The sequence below is a fragment of the Hyperoodon ampullatus genome (assembly GCF_949752795.1).
Source record: "Hyperoodon ampullatus genome assembly, chromosome: X".
NCBI classification, from domain to species: Eukaryota; Metazoa; Chordata; class Mammalia; order Artiodactyla; family Ziphiidae; genus Hyperoodon; species Hyperoodon ampullatus.
Window position 1 is genome coordinate 7,898,825 of NC_136913.1, and position 6,507 is coordinate 7,905,331.

The 6,507-nt window shown below is 43.9% G+C and overlaps 1 pseudogene across 1 annotated transcript; it reads left to right on the forward strand.

The window, feature by feature from the left end:
* Positions 1-201: 201 nt before the first annotated feature.
* Positions 202-635, forward strand: LOC307069311 (large ribosomal subunit protein uL23-like; annotated as a pseudogene). The gene has a single exon. The product of its transcript is annotated as a large ribosomal subunit protein uL23-like (transcript).
* The last annotated feature ends 5,872 nt before the right edge of the window (positions 636-6,507 follow it).

Genomic DNA, 6,507 nt, shown 5'->3' on the forward strand with positions numbered 1-6,507 from the left:
GACAGGTGCAGACAGGCTGAAGGCTGCCCTCATGAGCGTGCCTGTCAGTGAAGGGAGACAGAGGTCAGTCAACAAATAAATGTAAAGTGGGTCTGATGGTGAAAGAGGTAAAAGAGCAGGGAGTACTGGTGGGGTTGGGAAGTTGATATTTCATAGGGTGATATTTGAGCAAAGTTCTAAGGAAGGAAAAAAACCCTTTTCATGAAGATGGCGCCGAAGGTGAAGAAGGAAGTCCCTGCCCCTCCCAAAGCTGAAGCCAAAGCAAAGGCTCTGAAGGCCAAGAAAGCGGTGTTGAAAGGCATACACAGCCACAAAAAAAAAGAAGATCCGGACGTCACCCACCTTCCAACGGCCCAAAACACTGCGGCTCAGGAGGCAGCCCACATATCCTCGGAAGAGCGCCCCTAGGAGAAACAAGCTTGACCACTGTGCCATCATCACGTTTCCCTCACCACCGAGTTAGCCATGAAGAAAACAGAAGACAGTAACGCACTGGTGTTCATTGTGGATGTCAAGGCCAACAAGCACCAAATTCAACAGGCTGTGAAGAAGCTCTATGACACTGACGTGGCTAAGGTCAACACCCTGATCAGGCCTGATGGAGAGAAGAAGGCATATGTTCGAGTGGCTCCTGACTCTGATGCTTTGGATGTTGCCAACAAAATTGGGATCATCTACACTGAGTCCAGCTGGCTAATTCTAAATATAAAAGTTTTCACTATAAAAAAAAAAAGTTCTAAGGAAGTGAGAGAAGGCAAGACTTTCAGCCTTGACGATGGACGGGGAAGTCATCCAGGCAGAGGGAACAGCGACTGCAGAAGCTCTGAGGTCAGGGCAGAGTCAAGGCAACGAGCCTATGGTGGATGCAGTGAGTGAGGGTGACAGCAGTAGGAGCTGGGGTCTCAGGAATGTGTCTGACTGTGTGTGTGTGTGTGTGTGTGTGTGTTTTGGGGGGCAGTGTTTGTAGGTCATGTCGGGTCTAGCAGATCACGGGAAGAGCTTTGGGTTTCCCGTGGAGCAAGATGGGGAGGCGTGGAGGATTTGGAGCCGAGGGGTGACTTTTTAGAGTTCAGTGTGACTGCTGGGAGGACAGCAGCCTGTTAGACAGAAGGGAAGTCGCTGAGGAGGCTCTTGTGGTCACCCAGGTAAGCGATGGTGGTGGAAGGTGTAACAGTGGAGGTGGGGAGACCTGGCTAGACTCTGGATGGTGATTGTGAAGATAGAGCCAGTGTGATCTGCACACACAGGAATGTATCAGATAAACAGAGGAGACTAGGATGACTTCCAAGTTCTTCGCTGGAACTGCTGGAAGAATGAAGTCCCCACTGACTGAGATGGGAACGCCGTCAGGGGAGCTGTTGGAAGGAGAGGCCACCTCCCTGCCTCTGTCTCCTGTGGGAGGGGGAGTCCGGAGGCCGTGGAAGATGGTCCAGAAAGAAAGCAGGTCCAGGGATATATGAACCGAGCCAAAATGTTTATGCTACACATGGAAAAAACCACCGCCCATAAGTACTTGGTTTATTAATCCCATTCAACACAGTATAGTACACTGGCTACGTGCACTGATTCTGAAAACGGCCTCAGTCCAAATATCAACTCTGACACTTAGTGACTGTGAATATGGCCCATTGCTTATTCTCCCTCAAAGTTATGGTGATTTGAATGAGGCGATTTGTTTACAGTTAATGTTATTTAACTTTTACGGAGTGCTTACTAGATGCCAAGTGCTTGTGAACACGCTGAATTCTCCTTTGCCCCGAGGAGAACAGGCACTCGTATCACTATCCCCACTTTCTGAGAGAAAACTGAGGCACAGACGCAAAGTGTCTCCCCAAGGTCCCAAAGCTAAGAGGCCACAGATCCTGGTTTATGTCCTCAGGCTGACTAGCCCCTGAAACCTGCTCTAAATCACAGAACTATGAGAATGCAGCACACACTAATCGCCCACAAATCGTGGCTTGTATTACAATGAGGTGACTACCGAAACAATGAAAACACCCAATGGTCAGTTTGTACGACTCCACTTGTAATCATCATGTGGCTCGGTTTCTACCAGGCCTCACTGACTCCAGCTGTATTTTGGGTACACAGCCTGTGTTCTTCTGTCCATGGAACGCACAGATATGCTGAAGGCTTTGCTGAGAAAATCAGAACAAAGCATTCATCATTTGAAAGTTCCCTTTAAAACCCTCCTACACTGTTGGTGGGAATGTAAACTGGTGCAGCCACTGTGGAAAACAATATGGAGTTTCCTCAAAAACCTAAAAAGAGAGCTACCATATGATCCAGCAATCCCACCCCTGGTCATATATCCAGAAAAGACAAAAACTGTAATTCAAAAAGATACATGCACCCCAGTGTTCACAGCAGCACTACTTACAATAGTGAAGACATGGAAGCAACCTAAGTGCCCATCAACAGATGAATGGATAAAGAAGATGTGGTACATGTATACAATGGAATACTACTCAGCCATAAAAAAGAATGAAACAATCCCATCTGCAGCAATATGGATGGACCTAGAGATTATCATCCTAAGTGATGTAAGGCAGACAGAGAAAAACAAATATGATATTACTTATATGTGGAATCTAAAAAATAATACAAATGAACCCATATACAAAACAGAAACAGACTCACAGACATAGAAAATGAACTTACGGTTACCTAAGGGGAAAGGGAGGGGAGGGATAAATTAGGAGACTGGGATTAACAGATACACAGTACTATATATAAACTAGATAAGCAACAAGGATTTAGTGTATAACACAGGGAACAGTATTCAATATCTTGTAATAACCTATAATGGAAAATAATCTGGAAAAATATATATATCTGAATTACTTTGCTGTATACCTGAAACTAACACAACATTGTAAAGCAACTATACTTCAATTAAAAAAAAGTTCCCTTTAAAAACACCCATGGCACAGGAGTACTTAAGAGTCAGAAAACCCATCACAAGTGTGCAAATGTTGGTTTCTCACTGTCATTAATGACATTCAAGACTGTAACTTACTTGTGTGCTCCAGATATGGACTAGGAAACACTCGCTCAGATACACTGGCAAGTAGCTCCAGGGTAGGCAATGACCTTCAGACGCTCCCAGAGTTTTGTCCTCTCTCCGAATCTTGGAGGTCTGGCTTCAGCCCCAAAGTGCTTGCAGATGGGCCTGTCCTGCACCTCTGCACCTTATTTCTTCCAAGTATAGTTTCTAAAACCAGTTTTCATTTTATTGAGGGCATGTTTCCAGATGTGTTTTTAAATTAATCAGTGCTACTAATAAAAGACAACATGACCCCTGAAGCTGCTGGCAAATATATTCCATCACCAAATGTACTATTTTAAGTCTCATGTGTCTAAAAAAGCCTAAGTGGACTATGCCATACTTATTTTTTCTTGTTGCGTATCTTGGGCAAGTCAAACTCTCTGAGCTTCAGTGTCTTTACTTGTACAACGAAAGCATGAGTTGTCTTGTCTGCCCACTGAAATCACGGGGAGGAGATTTAAAAGATACTGGTATTGTCTTTCTCTTTCTGAGTTACTTCACCTAGTATGATAATCTCTATTTGCATCCATGTTGCTGCAAATGGCATTATTTCATTCTTTTTTATGGCTGAGTAGTATTCCACTGTATATATATGTACCACCTCTTCTTCATCCACTCATCTGTTGATGGACACTTAGGTTGTTGCCTTGTCTTGGCTATTGTGAATAGTGCTGCTATGAACATACAAGTACCATATGATAACACTTATATGTAGAATCTAAAATACAACACAAATGAACCTATCTAAGAAACAGAAACAGAATCAGGGACATAGAGAACAGACTGGTGGTTGCCAAGGGGGAGGGGGGTGGAGGAGGGACGGAGTGGGAGGTTGGGATTAGCAGATGTAAGCTTTTATATAGAGAATGGGTAAACAACAAGGTCCTACTGTATAGCACAAGAACTATATTCAGTATCCTATGATAAACCATAATGGAAAAGAATATAAAAAAAGAATGTATATATATGCATATATATGTTTAACTGAATCACTTTGCTGTATAGCAGTAATTAACACAACATTGTAAATCAACTATACTTCAAAAACAAAAACAAAAGATATTGGTGACTGGGTCCTACCCCCAGAGACTCTGATTTAATGGATCTGGGCTGGGCTTGGGCGGAGAGATTGTTAAAGAGCTCCCCTAGGGAACTAGAATGAGCAGTGGGGAACCAGAGGTCTAGATCAGTGGTTCTCAAATTCAAACAGGCATCAGAATCCCCTCGAGGGATTGTTAAAACACAATCACAGGGCCCCGCCTCAGAGTTTCTGATTCAGCAAGTCTGGGGTGCGGCCTGGAAATGTGCATTTCTGCCTAGTTCCCAGGTGGGGCCGATGGTGCTGCTTTGGGAACCACTTCTCTAGATCAGCCCCCTTCTCCAAACTCCCGCCCTCAGGCCAAATCCTACCCACCACCTGTTGTTGGATGGTCTACCAGCTGAGGATGGTTTTTAACATTTTCAAATGGTTGAAAAGAAAATCAAAAGAATTCTGTTTCCTGTCATGTGAAAAGTATATGAAATCCATACTCAGGGTCCATATATAAAGTTTTATTGGAAGGCAGCCACACATCATTAAACCAAGCTCGGGGTCTTGCGTGACTGCACTGCTACGTACAAAGTCAGCCCTGAATGACACTGGCTACTGCAAGCTCCAAGCCTGATGTGTTTACTGCCTGAGGCAGATCACAATATGCCACCCCCAAATATACCACTTTGGCATCAGGATTATTTTGGGCTGAAGGCAACTGAGAACCAAGAGATGTAGGCAGAGTTCTCTGCCCTCCTCTTACCTGTCTAAAATCAGGGCATAAATTTCCCTTTGAGTCAGGTCTCTCCCACCCCACCCCCTTCGCCAGGGAGAGAAGAGTGACTCTTATCATGGAAGACAGAGTGTTAACACCAACATGAGTTTGCAGAAACAGACTGCACGAAAATAGCCCTTATCTTCTAGGAGCCCCTCGATCTCTCTCTCCTAGTCACTTCCTCACATTTTATTGTTCCTTGAAGCCCAAACCCTCCTTTCTTTGTGAAAAGGGTCCATAAGCCCTCGAGTCTGACTGCTTCTTTCAGTTTTATTCCTTTTCTGTGAACTCCAGTGCACGTAAATGTTAACACTGTGTGTGCCATTTATCCTGTTAATCTGGCTTTTGCTAGTTTAATTCGCAGGCCCCAGTGAATAAACCTAAGAGAGTACAGGAAAAGTTTTTCCTTCCTGACACTCCTTACCCGAAAAATGGAAAAAGGTGAAGTCTGCAGGATCTCAGTTTGTCATCAGAGATGATCAAAAGGCCCACTCCTGACTTTTCCTCGCAGCCTATGGCACACAACGCGACCAAATAAAGGCCACTCCATCAGAGAGAACCTCTTGGAAACAGGATGACTTAGGTCAGGTCACCTCACAATAGAAAGATTGTGGACTTTTACATGATCTTGTGTCCTTTCTGGTAACAAATACCCGTGAAATGACCACCAAAGATCCAGATGCAGCAAAAGCCTCAGGCTAATACCCATCGTGTATGCTAAACGAAGGCTCTTTCTAAAAAATGGTAGGCATGCTATGGCCAGGAAGAAGATGGGGTCTGCTATTTCTTCTTAAATATCTGAAACCCGAAGTTATTTCATGGCATTTTCATAAAAAAATCCCATATGTAAGAACCCTTTGGTGATAAAGAAGGCATGAAAACACATTCTACTGGAAATAAGCACATACGTTGTAAAACTTTCTTAAAAGCCTTTCTCCTCCCGGATCATGCCCCTAATTAAATTTAAACCCAAGTAAAATCATCCACAGTTAACTAATATGGTTTTATTTCTCCCTGTTTCTTTGAAAAGATGTGTATCTTTTCAGGTAACTATTCCCTTGACAAAGAGGTTGCTATGGATACATTTTTTTTTTAATTGAGTGCTGGTATTTTAAAGCCTGTGCAATTTAGTGAAGTCTACCTGGCCTGAGGGTTATACTAATTTAAGTGCCTGCTTTAATGTTCACAGTTTTATCTTAATACAGCTGCTCTGTGCCTTTGACATGTGGTGTTCAGGAGGGGCTGGAGGCGGCGTGGGAGTTCCTTAAGGAAAAACCAGTAAGACAAATATCACACGACCCACCTAACTGCAGTTGAATAAGTGGATGTTTCACTTGCCTGGAATTTGTCTGTTCTCGGCACGTTTAATAATGAGTCACGCTCTGCATTTGCAAGGCGCCCAGGGCCCAGGGCCACGTGATGACTTTCTGTGCCTAAGTCCCTCGTCTTTGTTCAGACAGGCCGCTAATGCATCCCACAAAGCTGACCTAATGCTACTTCAGTGGGTCTCTTTTTCTTCGGCGGCTCAGCTTAAACGTGATATTTAGGAAGTCGATTGTCAGGCACGCAAATCGAGAGAAAAATATGCCACATTAAATCATGATGGTTTAATAAGGCTTTACTCATCGGCAAAAGACTGCTGGTTCTCTCCTT